The following is a 19,699-nucleotide window of genomic DNA, read 5'->3' as shown; positions in this document are numbered from 1 at the left end:
TTTATATTTGTAATTTATTCAACAAAATTTTCCTCTTAACTCTTCACAAATTACTCTAAAACAGATTGCTGTTTTCTCAGATTCACTTGTTATGTGAAATTATTTACTGAACAATTCTTTTAAGTTGTTTGTGATTTAAATTGTAGAAAGTGGGTATGCTTTTGATTTGACAAAAAAGCTCCATGGAGCATGCTTTTGTGAGCTGACTGGAGTGATGCTGCCTTCCCTGCCCTCCATCTGCCTCCACATAGCTCCATGAAGGTTGGATCCTTCTCTTGTGGGACAGCTTCTCAGAAGGGAGCTAAATCAGCTTTTCTGGCACCAGCTCCAAATTCCTGACCATTTTGTTTTGTAACACTTTGCCAATGCAGGGATAAAATACTCCTTCAACATTTCTCAAGAGTGATGCAAAGAGCCTCCTGTCTGAAAGGTTATTCATTTTTCCAGCCATTTCATCTCTTCTGACAGAAGTGTAACCTCCCTTTCCCCAGCCTATGCCTTCTTAAAGTCCTTCTCTCAGCCTTTGCAGCCACAGCCACATCATTCCTGTTCACCTCTGGTCTCCTTCATCCATTCCTTTACTCTTACTGTGAATAACTGGGGAGGTTTCTGAGACTCTTGAGGGCCAGATACTGGTTTGCATTAGGTTTGAGGGGTTTGAACACACTGATCTGCTGATTCTGGAGAAAGCATTTGAATAAAAAAGCTTTTCTTCCTCATCAGCTGAGCTAAAGTTGTTGCTTCCCTTATGGCACAATATGAGAGGAAGATGCGGAGGCATTAGCCATGTGACTAGCCCACATGCCAGGTGGCTATTTTGTCACCATGCCATCAGCACTGGTGTCCCCTTTTCCTAAAAACAAGAGTAGGTATGCCTGTGCTGGCCTGTGAGTGAACCCAATTTTCAGCAGTTGTAGGGAGGGGTAGAAAGGTTTTCCTGTGTATGAGCTAGTAATGATCCATCTGCAGAACGTGCCACTTGCTTTTCTTTGCGTGGGATGGTAAGAGATCAATTAGAGCAAGAAAGTTCACAGCCCACTTAAGAAGCAATATTCCCCTTTTATCTCATTTCCTTCTCAGGTTTCTACCCTTTTACAGCTGTGTGGCTGGTGTGCTAAATGCTAATGTGAAAGTACTTTATACAGTGCCAAGCAGACATTCTTGTGGAAATGAATTCTCCCTTCTCACATTTGTCTCTTGCTTTCTCACCTCCCTACCCGGCTGATCTGAAAGTCCCTTGGTATTTAGGGACAATCCTTGAGGTGCTTGGCCAGCTGCCCATGCCTGCAGACAGCCTCATGCTTCCCTAGTTCAGAGAAGGTTTGCTGCAGTCTGTTTATTTTTCCAGGCAGGCAAGGATTAAATAGTGGTTTTTTTTTTTTTAATCACAGAAAGAGGTAAGTGCTATTTGATCAGCAGCTTAAATGACTGAACAGACTTTGCTGGATAAAATATTCAGCAGGTTTTTTGTGGTTTTGTTTTGTTTTTTGATTTTCCTTTCAGTCATTCACATTTGTTTGTGATTTCCCTCTGCCCTTTTAAACTACCTCTTCTCGGTGATTATTGGTCTAATTGTATCTAGTCTATTTAGGTTCTTGTATTAAGCTTATCACTATGGTGTCTGAACATCAGATCAATGCCACGTAATTACAGTCACACAGAGCACAATCAACAATTATCAGTGATCACTTTTCAGATCTTGCAACAAAGAAATGCTATCTGAGACATTGCTGCAGGATTTCAAATTTCCAAATATTTGCACTTCTAATTAAGCAGATGGAAGACCTGCTGGTAATGAGAAAACAGGTCTCAGAACTTCTTCCATAGCTAATTTCTGCCCAAACCAAAATAAATTATGCTGCAACAATTCTTTTCCAAGGTAAATAACACAACACACCACTTGGCAAAATGCCTCCCAACAACAACAAAAAAAAAAAAAACCCAGAGAAGTGTTTAAAGGTATTGCACTCAGTGGGAGATTTTCACACCACAGTAATAAATGCAACACAGCAAAAACCTACAGCTAGCAGAAGGGAATGCCTTCTTATCTAACTGCTCTGGAGGATATTTGCTGATCAATCCTATGAAAGGATGATATGCTTCTCTGTGTGTCCAGGGGATGAAATAACAAGCCTGAAGGCAATAATGCTCTCATATCATGTTTGAGAATTTTACAAATACAGCATGAGGCTCTGTGACTCAGTCTGAATGGAATTTTTCTTACCACATGAATTTTACATGATATTTCGATAGCAGCTCTTCTGGGCAGTTTTCCTAACACAGTGCTATGTTAGTTTTAGGTGCTTTTTTATCATATTGGTAAATACCGTGATACATTCTGTGAAATGTGTGAGGAAGGGTAGCAAACCTGAAAATTTGAAAATTACCAGGATATTTGATTTGTCTCTTTCTTACTTCTGCAAAGTTTCAAATGCTTTTTGTTTGCAATGAAGAAATAAAAAGCAGCAAAGAAAATAAAGTTTAGTACAATCTTCACATGTGTTTTGCTTTCTTTTTTTTTCTTCCCATGGTCTCTCCTTAGACTTTAAATTCTGCTTCTTGTTAAAGAAATGCCCTTATGTTCCATATTAATTAAAAAGAAAAATTAAATAGATAGGTAGGGGTTTTTTGTTTGTTTGTTTTTTGGCAACAAAAACACAAAAGCCCATGTCTTTTTGTTATTCCCAAATCTCTAAAAGCAGCAATTCTTGTCATTATCAAATTTCCATGTAGAAAACTGGTATTCATGTGGGGGTGTAAAAGTACAATCTGATATTCTTGTAATAGCAGTTTTCTATAAATAGTGTAATCTGTTATTTATCATTGGAACTATTCATTAAAATAAAATTTAAAAATATATATATACAGTATGGGCATCTGTTACTAGATTTTTAGTTGACTGACAGTTTTTAATCCATTTAGCCAGTGCTAAGTGGAACTTGCTGGAATATAAGCCTTTTCAAGAAGTCTTTTTAGCTTATTCCTGATGTGTGTTTATGCCCTTTCTCATGATTTTTGGAAATTTATTTGTTTTTTAAAGATTGGCTCCTGGAGTCAGGTGAGTACATGAAAATTGCAGCTTCTATTAAAAAACAAAGGTTTTTGTTTGCACAGAAGAGAGCTGAAAATTAGACTCTTTTAGGGTTCAAAAGGAGTGTAAGCAGAATACAAAAAAAAAAATAAAATAAATAAAAGCATATTTTTAAGATATTCCCAAGGATTTAGGAGGTCAGACCAAAGGGTTTTGACTATTTGGATTTTGTAACAATTTCAATAATATACTATTTTTAAAATCTATTGAAATCCTACTGACCAATGTTGTAGGATCACATATTAGTAGTTCTTTACCATAAGGGCTACCACACTTCACTTGTTTACCACACTGTTATTTTAAGCATAAAGCATCCACCCTTGGCAGTGAAGTACAGAAGGTCAATGTGCATACCCTACCTATGTGATCGCATTTGTCTTTTACCTCTACATCTTAAAACCTCATATTAATATTTTGTCTCAGATCTCCACTGCTACTGTCTCAAAAAGCCAACTTCTCAGCAGCAGAGCGCCACTTACATGGTAGTCAAAACCAGGTGAAAACTGACAAAGCATTACAGAACATTTTTATACCCTGAAATTACTTGTATTGATAATTTTAAGGTTTCCACTTCAAATTTGTCCCTTTATTTTTTTCAAAGAAAGTTTTGAAAAAGTGCTCTATTGCTGGTGTTCACTGGTCTGAATTTCCAGACAAAGTGGGAGAGAATTTTTCCTGCAGTCTCTCTCCTGCTCGTGTATGGGAGTTTGATCATTTTCTGTTTGCAGCATTTGTTTTCTTTTCTACTTGATGCACATCTTCTGTGTAATAAATAACATAATTCCAGCTCCTATGGCTTCAGATGGCACAGTGCCCTCTGCTCGAACTCTTTGGAGAGGGAAACACTCCAGCTTACCGTCAGAGTTTCATTTGCAAGCTTTACTTTGCCTTAGCCTTATTTTAAAAATTTCAAAGCTTTGCCTCTACAAATCAGGTTAAACTGTACATTACAAGGGAACTGCTTGACCTTGAAGCAATCCGTTTTGAGGCAGAGGTGACGAAGGGGTTGGCAGGCAGGATTTATTGTGCTCTGAGGAATGCAGAGGGAGCACAGGAACATAAATATATAGAGAAACAGGAGCGGGAATCGCAGATGGATCTGGCAGATAAGACTTGGTCCTGTATCTGTAAGTAGGTCGAAAGTGTGATGGTATCATCTTCAATGGAAATACAATACAAAATCTTGTTTGGATGGTATATGATGCCAGACAAGCTTCCTTGGACAGATAAAACATTATCACCATTATTCTGGTAAGACTGCAGAGTAAGTAGGATACTCAACATATATTACGTGCTTGAGAGGTTTGGGGCAAAATGTGTAAGGTAACTGGAAATATTGCACAGAAAACACTGAACAGTGCCAAAGCTGGAGGGGGCTGTGGAATAAAGGACATGAAAGGCTGCTCACTGTTGCCCAAGGCAGCAAAATAAGGCTGGCAGCAGGGTTTGGTGCCCACTTAAGAACTTCTGGATGCCACACATCTGAGCTGACCACCCTGGTTCTCATTCCTCAAATCAAGAGGAAGAAATGGCAAGCAGAAAGGGCTGGATGTTTTTAGCTGGTAGTTTAACCCCAAGGAAACAAAGCGGAGGTCACAGTGCCCTATGTCTGTAAAAAAATAAGGAGGACCCACCCCATTAAAATTGAGTGGGAGATGTCCTTGTGTGCCTACTTAGGGAAATAATTTTTGTTTGCTGGACATGATTGTCCAATGCATTCACTGGACTGATGAGCTGGCACTGCTATGATCAACTTTTTCAATGCTCTAGTACTTTCTTGCTGGGATGAATAAAGTGGAAGTCAGAATGATTTTTTTCTTTTTTCTTTCTCCCAGTAAGACCTTGCTTTTTGGTAAGTTCTTGCCAGGGAGAAACTCCAAACAACCCTTCCCACTTCCATTCTTGTTGTACCCCCATGTGCTGGCAGCCCACCTCTGCTTTCTGCAACTCTGCTCCCTCTTTGGTCTACAGCTCTCTGTCATACTTCTTTCAAGGTCTTCAGGGCTTCAGCTGCCCCAGAAAGTGGAACAAAAAAGCATGCTGAAAACATTGAAAGAGGGGACTAGAGGAGAGAGATGAAAGGAGATGAGTAGGCGTGGGAAAAAGAGACAGAACAAGCACAGCTGTAGAGTCAGAACAGACTACATATTTATTTTCTTTAAAAAGGTAAGTGGTTATGTTTTGAAAAGCTCCTGCTGTTGTTCTTTCCAGAAGTAAAGCCCTTTATTTGAGCTTTATTCAATCTCCTGACTCTTTTCTCTCACTCTCTGTATTAAAGGTTTAGGATGTGACCTTTCAGAACACGGTTGTTGGATTTTTGGGCCCTTGGATGATAGCGGCTCATTATGTACATATTTGCATAATGAGTTAATTAGGCATAATATGTGGTTAAAATTAACTACACTGCACTCTTTTTATAGAAAGTCAGCACAGATTTCTACAAAGTGTCTCCTTAGACTCCCTCCTGGGGGCCTGTTAGGATTCCCTGCCCAGTTTCACATGTCACTAACTTGTGGTGATTAATTTGTGAACTCTGACACTTCATCTCTGCAGGTTATACATATAAACCCCCCATACTCTGGAATTTTAGGGTTATGTAACAATCTAGTTTTATATTTATTAAAAAAGAGGGAAAGAAATTCAAGCCCAGATGATTACAATGAAGGATTTGATAATGCAACCAAAATCCATCTGAAATGTACAGAAATTAAAAAAAAAAAAAAAAAAAAGAAGAAGAAGGAAAATCCACATTTGTTGTTTTTAATGTTTTCTATACAGCTTCTGTGACAGTCATGTTTCATGTCCTTCCCATTTGGAGATATCACTGTGAGTGATATTCAAACTCATGAAGCTATTTCATACATCTATGTCCAATTTGTGTAGTCTATCACTGTAGACCTGTGGTCCTCAAGGTGTTCCATGTTAACCCTCTTAGCTCTCCCCAAGCATGGTAAGGTTGATTTCTAGTGACTTGTTCACTGTATAAACAGGATACAAGTGATTGCCTAATTTTTAATGTTTCCTCTACTATTTGAAATTGGCCCTACTTTGATAAGAAGAGAAGCACAGGCCTCTGGGGATCCCTTCACACCTCAATTATTCTATAAATCTCTAGTTTTTTGTACTGTGGAACGTGTGATACTGATTGTACTGATGCTGTAGCTGTGGCTATCACTGGATGACCTGGAAAGTAGGCCTCACACCTGGATTCTCTGAAACAGAGCTAAAGCTCCTAATGTCACTGTTCCTTGGTTCTCTTAGGCATGGTGAAGGACAATCTAGAACAGCAGATTTTCCCGCCTTGCACAAAAAATGTGCAAGTTTACTCCATGGTTCTAACACAATTATGCAGACATTTCCCAATATCTCCCCCATGGCATTGCATTTCCAGTGATCTGTGTGCTGTGGGGCCACGCTACGTGCACCTACTATTATATTGTTTGCTCCAGGTGATGTAAGGAGAGCTGTGAGTAAGAGGAAATAACTTCAGATGTGTGTCTTTCCTTTTACTGATCATACACCTTGCTATTTTCCTACCATCCCTTTCTCCTTCAGGCATGTAAAGCTCCTCTGGGAAAGCTCTGGCCACTGCCCAAGACAGCATGCTAGAGTAGATGGAGTGACAGCCTAATGCATTTAAACAACATCTAGGTAAGAACTGAATCGAAAGTAGAATTTAGAAAGCAACCCTAAAGGCACACTCACTATTTTTTTCTCTATAAAAATCCAGAAAAGAAAAACCTGCTTTTAGTTAATTCCCAGTGCTCAGTGTTTTGCACTGTAGGAGAAATAAATGGCTGGTAACTAAAGCTGGTATATGCCACTGGGGAGCCACACAAACACAATTCAATATGTTTATTTATACAGCAGTTGCCTTCCATAGGCCACTCTCTGGCCTCAGAAACAAAGGTGGGTGAATCATATTGTTTCAACACGGTGAAATAATTAAAGAAACATAAATTGGATTGCAGTTTTTCTTCAAACGGTTTGTCCCTATAGTTATTAGTCCCAAATCTGGAACATGTGTATGTCTCCTGAACAAGAGACAAACTGCATAGACAAAACCACTAGCCATTGAACAATAATCTGTAGTTGCATAAAAATGAAGTATTTTCCATTCACTTTTGTGTAAGCTGCATTATGCTAACTTTGCATCACAGCCTCTTTAAACAGAGATTAAAAGGTATGGTCATTGAATTGTACAGTTAGTTGTTTAGACACCACAGAAAAACTTCACGAGTGGGACAGGAAGAGAAAAAATCATTCTGCAAAGGCCATAAGTAAAATGGATGATTTTTATATGTTTGCTGGAGTGTTTGCCAGGGTGTTTTTGCCTGTATTCTGACTGGTTGGTGTGGGGATTAGGAGGTTCTTCCCAAGGAATGGCATGGCTGCTGGCTGCAGCACTTTCCACTTTCCTGTACAAGAAAACCTCCAAAGATGAAAAGGAGATGTAACGGGTTTATAAATTGGGTAATTCCAGAAGAGTATATTAGTGAAGACTATGCCATTGAGTTTCCATGGATAGAAAATCCACTGTTGGCAGAATCAGCAAACAGCTGGAAAATTTCAGAAAAAAAGTTTTTCATAAAAAAGTATAGATCCATTGAGATGGATATGTTTTGTGGAATTGCACTACTTCTGAAAAAACTTCCACTGCACAAGATTTCCAATAACAGAGTGGATTTTTTGGTCTCTTTTTCACACTGGGGTGACAGAAATAATTTTTTCTGCCATCCTTAGCATGCGTGCTCTTAGGGCTCTCATTTGGTACAAGTTCCTCCTCTGCCTAATTCCCATCTCAGCTGTGAACTTTGGACACTAATTTCATCTGGGATTAAAAGCAGGTCTTGTGCCAGGGTGTTTTCATGTTCCACTTCAAAGAAGGGGAAAGAAAGAAGGAGTATAGATCAGTGCTTACGCTGCTAGTAAGGAATTTGAGTCCTTATCCGCCTGTTTCCTAGCTACAACTATTATTATAGAAACCTAGAAGATTTCTGATTTATCTCAGATATTCTCACTGGGCAGGGAAAAGACCTTTTTTGTGCATTAACACTTTAGGAAGTTCCAAAGATGTGCTGATTGAACAGGATGTCCCAGTGTCCTTTCCTTAGCCGTCTGTATGAAAGCATGATTTTATAACTCAAGAAAGCCTCTCTATCCCCTACATAAAAAAAAAAAAAAAAGGAAAGAGAATAATAAGATAACATGGAATTGGATCCACAAATGCCCCATTATAGTTATTTGAAACTCTTCAAATGATTCTGTGCTTGAGTGAGATGGAGGTGTAGTGTAGTCAATCATATCACAGGGACACAACCCAAAAGGGACATTTATGAAGGAAAAAACTGCAAGATAGAAAAACAGGTTTTCAGAAATCAACATGAAAACAGAATCTGCTATGATCATCCTGAAAGGGACAGATGTTGGCTTTCCACCCTCAGCTTGTCTGGCCTGTTCTGTCTCTGAATGCTGAAGCTCACAATGCTTTTTTCCCCTCCAATTTCAGAAGTGTCAGACAGGAGACACAGTGCCAGTGAAAAAACTTATACCGATCTCTTGTTAGCTAACTGCGGTGTTTTGTTTCACAGTTACATGTCTGCACAAGCCGTCATTGTGTCAGTCATAATTACCACCTATTCAGTGGCTCCCTTCAGGTTTCATCACCTTTGCAGTATTAAGCAGCCAGCTGCAGGAAGCAGTCGTCTGCCCTGGAGCAGCAACCATCAGCCTCTGGATTTCAGGGTATAATTGCTGCCTGAGTGCAAACAACTCCCTCCTTCCTGCATAAAACACCCAATCCGCTCCTTTTTTTTTTTTTTTTTTTTTTTTTTTTAATTTGGCAAAGATCAGAGCCCCATCAAATGCACTTTTTGTCCAGTGTAAGACAGACCCTCTCTTCTGCAGGGACAGCACAGCATGGACAGCGTGGGGGACGGTGCAGCTACATGTCTGTGCCACCATGCGCAACACATGAAAATGTGGCCCAGCAGTCCTAATTGGGGAGTGGCTCCAAGTGGCTGTAAACCACTTCTCTCTACTGTGAAACAATTGAGTTTACTTCTAGCACAAAAGTCTAACTGCAACATCCTTGATGACCCTCAGATGTGGGAGATTATTCCCCTGGGTAAAACTGGTGTACCCGTGTTTAAACTTACTTTTCAAGAGCTATGCTCTTGTGGAAGGGCAGGTAGATAACTCTTCATCTGGGCCAGACAGGCAGAAAGAAATGGTAATATGAAACCCTGGAAACTGGGAGGCAGTTTCAGAGCATTCCTGTCAGGCTGCTGCATGGTTTCACATGCCAACTGCCTTTCCTGTCTTGCCATCCTGTTTACCGTGTTTTATAAATTCAGCTTTGGCTGCATGACCCAGACCAGCAGGCCTGCCAACAATCATGTTGCATTTTGTTAACTGCTTATGACTTCTGGACAGTGTGCTGCTGTGATTGTCACACTCTTTCACTTAAACATATGGCACAGGGAGACACAAACTACTCCAGCATGCAGCTTTCCATGATAGATTTTTACATACCAATTGCAGATACAATTTGTGGCTGCTGAGAGTGGCGTGGTCTAATCCTGGAAGCAGAGAAAACCCTCTACTCTGAGAAGTACCTGGCATGCTGGGTTTCTTTGGCTCAATTAGGAAAGCCAAAGATGCTGTCAGACTTTTCTCAATCCAACAGAAATGCTACCAAGCTGGGCTAAGTATGTGTATCATGTTGAAGAGAGAAGAATGACAATAAAAGCTTGGTGGGAGTAAAAAGTGTTGAGAGGCTAACTGAGGAGAAGAGCTATTTCATTTGTATCAGAAATGAGGAGGAATTTAGAGATGAAAAAGTTCTGCCTGATTAACATCCCTACATAGTGAAGTTTATAACATATTCGTCACTACAACATGTACAAGAGGGAAATTTTCTCAGGTGCTTCCTGCATCTGAGACTATCTGAGATAACTTAGAGACCAAGTCACCGTAAGAACACCTAAAGGTGTCCAATATTAAAGGTAATATTCAAATAAGCATACAGAAAGCATAAACCCCCTCCAAATACCTGCAAACATTCCTCCAAAAATGCACAACCCAGCTATGTACTGCAGGAGATCTCTTACTTTCCTCTCTTCATATAAATTGATTCTTCTTTAGTTTTGAGTCTGAATCATAGAAAAAGATTCTAAGGGATTTTGCATGAGTTTCTTGCCACAAAACTCTGGATTGATGATTAACATAGATCTGGCCTAACAAGAAGGAACTGGATAATGATCACTGTCACCTTTTTTTGATGAGGCAAAACATAGCACAAATTTGAGGGAAGGAAAACCTGGAGGAGGAATGGTGTCTAAATTTGTAGAGACATATTGCACTCTTCAAACTCACATATTTTCCATCAGACTTGCTGGATTTGAAAAGATGCAAGAGATACAGCAATAAAACTATCCAACTTCAGCAATCTCTTTAATGTAGAAGAGTTAATAATGAATCTTCAAGTAGAATATCTGAGCAGCTGTTACACTTCACCAACTGCTGCTTTCACTTGTAATAGTGTTTCATACTGCCAAACTGCATTGTGGTGCATTGGCATGAGGAACATTAGTTTCAGATCCACTGTAAGCTAGGTCATGGGAAATATCTAAAACTTTTTGGCATTTCAAGCTTTTGAAGTGCTGTGATCCACCAGGATGGGTTGTCATAAAAAAAAATTATGTATGTAAGTGATCACTGCTGACACCCCTTTTCTTCATTTTCCTTGGCCTATTGACCAACATTCAGTCCTGAAACTCTCTCCTTTCCTCATGTTCCTTGTGTACTACTGTATGTTTCTCTCGATTTCTTTTAAAAGTGCATTAAAACAAATGTAGTTTAATTTCTGAATGCTATTTTAAAGAACTGTGCTTGTCTAAATTTACCTCTTCACAGTCAGCTTCTCTTCTGCCATCCATCCCATGCAAGTGCAGTGTTATTCTATTGTCCCACTTTGCTCCCAATTTGGAACAAGCTATGAGCTTGTTCATGAGTGTTATTTCTCTTGTGAAGTTAGTGGACTGGAGTGGAAATTGACTCAGTACATTGATAGAAGTGGAATGGACTAGAAAAGGAGAAATTAGTGAATAACAATTTCTAAAGTGCCCAACTGATGTAAGAACATGTCATAGTTGAAGAGCCTTGAGCTAAGTATGGATCAGAATCCCAGTTGTGAATAAACTGGAATTGCAGGAAATCTCAAATCAAGACTTTGCTATCTGCTATTTTCTGGAAAATACATCAAATCTACTCAATAAAACAACAAATGCACATAAATCATCTGTAGCTTCTGTCAAGGGACAATAGGAAACTGTAACTGAATGGTTCTAAGATCCTCTTACCTGGTAGCTACTCAGGAGTACATGAGGTACGCACTAAACATTTTATTAAGCATTTTTTTATTTGCTTTTACCAAGAGCACTTTTATGAAGTCCAGTCTGGCTCTGGATGAAGAGAAACTGTTTAGAAACAGCTGGTTGTTGATGAGCCAAACCAAACCTGGACACGGTGTGATGTGACTGTATTTTTGCTGAAAGCTCACCAGGATGCTATGTCAGACAAATGTGCTCCTACAGTACAGGTGGCAAGAAAGTCTTGGCCATATGGAGAACCATTGCTGTTGCTGTCACTGCCAAAAGCTGTATGAGATGCCCCACAAAACAGAAAGAGGATTTACTGCAGTTGAACAGGCTTGTTAACTGTGTTGGTCATAAGATAATGAAAGCAAAAATGTTTTCCGTCATTAGAAAAAGCAGAAAGAGTGATGTTAGCTAAACAGTGGTCAGTATTAAGTGAATAATGCAGTTACGTATTAAAAGAGTTACAGGAAGGCCTTATCAGTATTGCAGCCAAGATAAAGCAAGTATTTGCCACTCTGTCCTCTCTATCTTCTCTGAGCATATCAGCAGTGAGATCATGCCTAGTGTCACTCTTGCCATGAGTTATGTGATTCTTTCACTTTTGAACTGGGCTCTGGCCTGTGATGCCCTCTGTGTCACTCACAGTTACGCAGTAACTGAGTGAATTTGTATCTGCAGACACAGCAATGAAGACAGTGACCTGCCAGCTTTTCAATTCTACCCCCAATCAAAGAGGGATTTATTTCCTGATAGGAGTGTAAAATTTAGAGAAAATAGAGTTTAAGGCTTCAGATAGTTGCTGGGCATCATCCTGTCTAAACTTAACCGCAGACCAAAGGCAGCCCAGATAGGCAGAGACACCTCAGACAACCCTCACACAATACCACTGCACGGCAGTTAGCTTTCATCAGAGGGAGAAAAACCATTTTTAAACCTTTCAGACCATGTGGAGGAACTTTCCTGCTCAGTCAAAGCTGTCTAGGGAGCTGAAGAAAAGTTGGAATAATCCTCCTCAGAGCCCTCCACTCTGCCATTTCCTCATGCCCACGCTGGTGCCCTGAGGGGAGGTGGCTTGCCAGGAGCAGGCAGGAATGCCTCACAGCCTCTCCTTGTACCTGTGAGGAGTTTTCAGACTGACAGATGTAACCAGCTTATTGCTTAGGCCCTGACTGAGTGTGTTGGCTTAGCCCAAGTCGGCTGCTGCTCTTCCAAAGAAATGTTTGCCAATGACTTACTTGCTATGGCATCTCAAAAGGTCATCTAGATTGAACCCACTACACCTAAATTAGCCGTGAAAGGCATTCATGCAGCCTGTTCTTAAGAGCCACCAGAAGTAAAGATTTCACATCCCCTTCAGCAATTGATTTCTCTGCTAACCTCTCTCCACTGTTTCCCAAAGGTATTTTAAAGTGCTTAATCTAAATCCTTAAGCCAATAATAGCCACATGGACGAGATCCAAAAATAGCACTGACAATGGCTGTTAACACCAGTTCAGTAACCTTAAGCTCCAGATTGTGTGCATACATCTGTTTGATGGTCACACCAGACTGGGCTGGCACCAAGCAGCAACCTGTAGGCAAAGTCATGCCATGGCTTTCCAGGGGAAGTACAGCTTCCCATCACTCCTATGTCTGCCTAGCAGTTTGTTGGGTAAGAACGTGGACAGAAAAACTTATACAGCAATCCACACAGGCAGTTCAGGATTGTGCTGCAGCCTAAGGCAATGAGGAAGGGATGAATTGGGCATGCTCTGAGGCTGCACCAAACAGCAGAAGGAAAGGACCTCTTTTGCCAGGAAGGCTGGCTGCTTTCTGGAGAATAGTCCTGAGGTGGGAATGTTGCTTTGGTGATTGAATTAATTCCGCTAGAGCTCATTAGCATGTCTCCACAAGGCATTGCGTGTGACCATATGGATGGAGAGGTTTAGCCATGTCCATGTTTTCTGAATCAGCACCAGCCCAGTGGTTAAGGTAAGAAAACTAATTTCCTTGCTAGACATAAACACAATCCAAATCTGGTTAGAATTAACTAGGTGAAGTCTGAGCTCTTTTCTTCACCTCCATGGCATTTTTCTGTATTTCCCATAGAACGGCTCAAGTGCGGTTCCTCTCCCAAGCATTTCTGGGCTGGCAGTCATGCAAGAGACTTTCCAGTGCTTTTCAAAGCTTCCCTCTTCCGTCTATTTGGGAACATAAGGAAAACAGACTGCCTCAAAATAGACTTCTTTCCACTCTGACCAAAACCACTACCTGTTGGGAAGATGGCATTTCCCCCGCCCAGCCTAAGAATGGCTTTCTGAGAACTCTGCTTTTTCAGTGATTTGGATTCAGCTGGGCTGAAGCACAGCACAGGGACAATATTTAATTCTTCCTTGCTATTTTCTCTAGCTTTGATTCACTGCAATGTAATTTTGGAAGCTTAATCTAGTTTCATCAGCCATGACTGGAGCTAGAAAACAGGGCAAGTTATCAGAAGATACAGAAGGGAGATAACTAAAGGAAATTTCATTTGGCACAAATTATCAGGAAATCCTCCCAAAATCAAGCCGTCAAGGAAATGATGGAAGTACATGATTTCACTAAAAATGAACCCACACGTATACCACAACATACACAAACATAAATAAAAGGCCCCTTTCCATCCTCTGGAAGTCAGTTTGTTTTTTTTCAGGGGCTACTACAAATATTTCAATGTATCCTGGCTCCAGTCCAATCCTCTGCAATTGCTGGCAGCCATTTTATATCATCCCTGTCATAAGTTTGACTGTCACAACAGTTTGTGCTTTGATTTTTACTATGTCCAGACCCAAACTCAGCTGTCTGGGGCAGTTCAGGTTCTGCACCCAGGTGTAAGCACAACAGCTGGAACATCTGCCCCAAACAGATCTTTATAATTTCCTACCTGTGCCATGGGAGTCCCTGGCAGCTGCCTCTGGAGGAGGGCTGTGCTCTCCAGGAGCAGTTTGTGCTGCCAGCTGCTCCTGCAGGTCAAGCAGAGGCAGCTCACACCTGGGGACCAAAAGCAGCATCGCTGGGGGAAGCTGGGGTGTAAGGTGGCAATTGTCAGTAATAAGTCTGCAACAGGATTGTCTGTGGGCATTGGAGTGCCTAATGTTTTTGCAGCCTTCAGAGAGCGGAGTGCCCCCAGCCCTCCCCACAGAAGCCAAGGTCACCTTGTAAGTGTTTTGTGGGGATCAGGCCCCACAGGCTCTGACTCCATCTCCAGTTTGTCTGGAGGTGCATAACTTCTGGCACACCTCGGTGCACCTAATTGTTGTCACTGTTAGAGCACAAGGACAAATTGCTGACAAAGAGGGCTGCATAAAAATGCACTTGGGTGCAATAGCTGTGGCAGTATTTCAAACAGCTTCCTATTGTACACCTCTGAGAGAGAGGCAAGCACGTGTGCTTTATAATTGTGCAACCATATCGCTGAATATGGATAGCACTTACAAGTGCTGTGTAACGTGTTGACAACTCTGCACACATAAATATGTATTGTTTTTCAGGCACAACCCAGGCAAAGGGAAAAACTGAGTTTTTATTTTAGTCTCTTCTGCAATGTCTGAGCTAACTGCTACAAGTTTCCTTTATAAAGGAAAATGGGAGTCCTAATGACTTAACAAGCAATTCAAGACAAAGGACCTCAGATCTCCAAGTTCAGCTCCCTAAAAAATTTCTATCTATGGCTCAGATCCTATCAATTATTCCTTTTTATTATCACTACTATTTTTATTTTTTTCTACAGCTATTAGCTCTTGAACTTCCTAGTTTGTTCTCTACCTCTTTTGGGTGACTTTTCAAAATTCAGATCATTCCACAGCAAAAGCTTTAACTGTCCTTTATACCAAGATTCTTCTTTCTTTTTGACATCAAGACTTTTCTCTTTGATAACTTCAAATGTTTCTTCCTCTCTGCAGTGAGTACTTAATTCTCACCAATGGTTTTGCTTTTCTATCAAACATAGCAGTAACACCCTGAATGTTTTTAATCTGCTTTGGCCATTGAGTGCTTTCTTTGCCTTTTTTTTTTTTTTAAACTTTCTACTGTATTTATGTAAAAACCACCACTATTTGTTTGACATTGTTGTGGGGGTTTTTGTTTTTCATAATTATGTAAAAATACTCTTGCTTTTTAAACTCAATTAAAGCTTCCTTTATGTGTTAGCAGAGCTGCACAACAGAGGTTTTCATCCTGTGCACTGCTTTCGCTGACTGTGAAACAAATAAAAGCCAAGCTTTTGCATTTCATAACCTTGAAGTTCTCTGAGTAGTTTCACCTCCAGGGCTGGGTAACTGAATGATTTCAAGTAGCTTAGAAAAATGGGGGGGGAGGAGAAGGCAGCAGTAAACAAGAATATGATTTCAGATTTTCATGATTTAGACTAAACTGAATAGCAGCAGCAGCAGAAGTAGAGAGAAAGAGAGACTGTATACACACGATGGAATGGTTTTATAATTTAAAATACATACCGTATTAGACTTTCAGCATAAAAAGGCTAATGTGTTTCTCATAACATCCCACATTTTGTTATTACTTTTCACCCCATACCAGCACAAATGGTATTTGAGTGCTGACAGGCTGGAGGGAACATGCAGAGACCATGTTATCTTTTGCTGGGGCATAGCTGCAGATGTGGTATGTGGCAACGGTGCTCATAGTTCTCTGCATTGCTACACTGCAGTTTCAGGACAGACCTGGGAGCTTTACTGGAAAAGCAAATGCACTAGAATGGAGGTAGTGACTCATGAGTGGTTATGAGCTGTGCAGCACTGCGAGGATCATGGGGCAGGAAGTATGTTATTGCTCACACTAAATCATCACTGCCCCCTCTGCACACCCAGGGCATTTTTATTACCACAAGTGATCAAACCTTCCTTGTTTTCCAAATATTCTGAGTCCTCTAAGTTCATTGACTTTTCTCACTGCCCTGATTAACTTGCTTTATCAGTACCATATCAAAAAAAAAGGTCTATCCCATCTAGAATTACCAGTACTGCTTTCTCTACTGGGCAAGTTTACCTTAAAGGCTGTTCCTTCAACAGTTGACCTTGGCTGACCTTGGCTAGCTTGTGCTGGGATAGAATTGCAGAAAAGTGCACAGAGAAGTCCAATAAGAGACAGCTTTTCAGAAAAAATTGGGATTTTATTTACACCCACTATACAAAAGCTCCAGCCCAGACATACAGAAAACCATTGATTTGATATGAGACACATTTCTGCTTTTATAGAAGAAAGTCTGGGGATTAAAAAAAAAAACAAAACCAAAACCTCAGACTTTATTATATAATGAACCCAGAATGTTTTTTAAATATGCCATGTGTTAGGTGTTTCATGGAATGTAGGTATTCCTGGTGGGACAACATCTGTGAAATACTACCTCCAAGGCTTGAATAAACTCATAACATGCCTGTGGTATTTATTGTCTGTGTTAAACAAAACCTCTTGACACTCATAATTTGAAATAATTCCTTTAGATTACAAATCAATTTGTTAATGGGTGTCTCTATATATTGAAGTTGGTTGAGTGGGGTGCATATTATTAATCTTGAGTCCACAAAAAGCACATGGTTTTTCCCCTCTTATATTATGCTCCTACATCATAGTGCAGTTACATGCATGTAATCTGCAAAATATCAATTTGCAAGCAGAAATTTGAAGCGGCACAAGGGCATGGACCTCTATCTACGATTAAAATAAAAAAGCTTACTCTTCAGAAAGCTTGAGAAGGAAGTGTGGACACTAGTAGGAAAAACAGTTCCTTATCCACTGCAATTTCACACACTGGAATCTACTGGCCAGTGAAAAGTACCCTGTGTAGTCCAGAGTGCATCCCTTATTTTTCTCTAGCACATTTATGCACATGAACAAGCATGATTACCTTTATTTACAGCTCTGGAACAAGAAGGCACTCTGTGGTTTACACAATTTGCCCAGTGTGCTGTGGCCAGTCTCCTCTTTTCTTCATGGATCCAGCATGCCAAGACAGAGAGACGCATGGAAGAGATTTCATAGTTGGAACTTATGCACAAAAACATGGCTTCTCATTTAACTGAGCTGGAAGATGATATCTGCTAACAGGTAGGATGGGCCAATCTCCCTCACCAAAGACATCATAACTGTCTTTTTTTTTGAAGTGCAATAGGCCATGACTTTTGACAGGAGGAAGAATGAGATTTGGGGACCAGTCTTATTTTCATGAATGATCTTGAGACCAAAAGTTAAAGTGTGCTAATGTATTTTGATGCTGGTATGAGGCTGAGGGACATTCTGAACACAGATAAGGTTAGAAGATAGCATAGAAGAAGCTGAAGACTTTGGTGGTCTGGCAGAAGGAAACAGGGTGCCATTTAGAGTGCAAAAAGCAACAGAGTAAAATTTGTCCATAGACGTTTTTTGGTTACAAATGACATGGGAAGAAAATCCTCTCTGCACTAGAGGTTCATTGTGCACAGTTACTATGAGTATGTGATGTGATTTCTGATAAGGAAGTGAAAGGTATCAAACCTTTCATTGTGTCTGCTTTGCATAAATAGGAATCTAAACCAGAGTTAGAACATATATTTTTTAGTATGATAGAACTTTCAAAGACCAGTTTGTGGGAAGAACCAAGCTGCTATGTTCTGGATCAGTTTGTGAAGTGCTTTACATAATGCTCTCATCCATTACTTCAAGAAATGGGATCAATGAGGAAAAAGACCCTTTCCACACTTTTTTTCTTTAGTGGTACTGCCCTCATCTTTGACCAGGTTCTTGGCTACATTCCTAATTTGTTGATTAGCTAGTATGTCCTTTTGAAAAAATGAATAGAATTTAATTATATCAGCTGTGGCAAAACTATTATTTCTGCAGGAGTAGCTGCACACTTTTCACAACTGGGATGGACTTTGTAATCATTGGCATGGGGTCTAGTTGGAGCCCTGTCACGAGAGACACAATCCTGTGCCTTGTGCTTTAGAATGACCCTGCTTAAGCAGGGAGGTTGGGCCAGATGACCCACTGTGGTCCCTTCCAACCCAGCCCATTATGCAATTTTTTGACTCTGTGATTCTGTGACATGGCAGTCTGCTGCCCTGTGTCCAGACAATCCCCCCTCCCCAGGCTGCTCTGGCTGGCCACTTTTCCTTGTGGTGCAGTGGGGCTCTCTCCACTGCCCTGTCCCCAGCCAAGCATAGCCCAGCAGGAAAGTGCTTGGCTAGGAGAAACTCAGGTTGCTCTGTCACAACCTTTCATCTCCAGGACAGATTTTCTAACATAACTGGGATGAGAGCAAGCTTCAGAGGCAAATGGCAAATACAGTGCTAAATATTCTTTCTATACTAAACCCAGAGAGTCTGTCTTAAACCCAATGTCCAGCACCTATAAACTGAAGAAAGAAGAAGAGAAAGGAAGACCCTATCACTAAGCCATACTTCTATAAAATGCTCTGCTACAGCAGCAGCAATGGCCTAAGAATTAAGGCAAACTAAATAAATAGCTGTCCTTGAATAGTAGGTATTATGCCTGACATGTTAAATAGAAAGCACAGTGGAACCCCTGTAAAGGTAAGAGTAGGAAGGATGATAATTATCTTCAAGCCATTTAATCTGTACTTAGTGAACAATGATTACAAAGGCTGCCCATTCAGTAATGAGATTCAGACTCCCTTAGTTAATTGATATATTGCATATAACATTGAAAGAGATCTTCTTCAGTTCAATGCCACTTTATACTATAGTTGTAGTAAGTTAAATTTTTCTCTGAGCGTTCATATGCAGAAAAATACTTGTTTGAATTTGCTTGTAAATTTTCATTGGAGAGGAAACTGGGCTTGTGGGGTTTGTTGGAAGTGATGGAGGTTTTTAAGACACATGCCTGTAAACCTTTATATCATGACCTACTATGGTGTTGTGGTCTCAAGGTACTTCCCTGGCAGAAAAAATAACCCCAGTCTTGACATATTTTAGTTCTAGCAGGAAGTGCATTAAGAAGAATGAATTCTCAGACTTTCTAGGAACACAGAGCATGTAGCAGGAATAAAAAAACAACCAAAAAGAGGAAAGAATAACACAAGAGTTTCTTATGTAATCCCTGCTTATTTGCAGGCTGAATATATATGCTTAGATTTTCTCTTCCTGCACATGTGAATGATGAATTTAACGTGCACAAAAGCAAAGGTGATTGTGAGTACTCCATGCTAATGGCTATTATTCATGTGCAGATGGCAGCTGCAAGATATAGAGGTGAT

The sequence above is a fragment of the Pyrgilauda ruficollis genome, unplaced genomic scaffold (genome assembly GCF_017590135.1).
Source record: "Pyrgilauda ruficollis isolate IOZ18807 unplaced genomic scaffold, ASM1759013v1 scaffold24, whole genome shotgun sequence".
NCBI classification, from domain to species: Eukaryota; Metazoa; Chordata; class Aves; order Passeriformes; family Passeridae; genus Pyrgilauda; species Pyrgilauda ruficollis.
The sequence above is the reverse complement of the archived record's forward strand: the minus strand, read 5'-3'. Positions refer to the sequence as shown.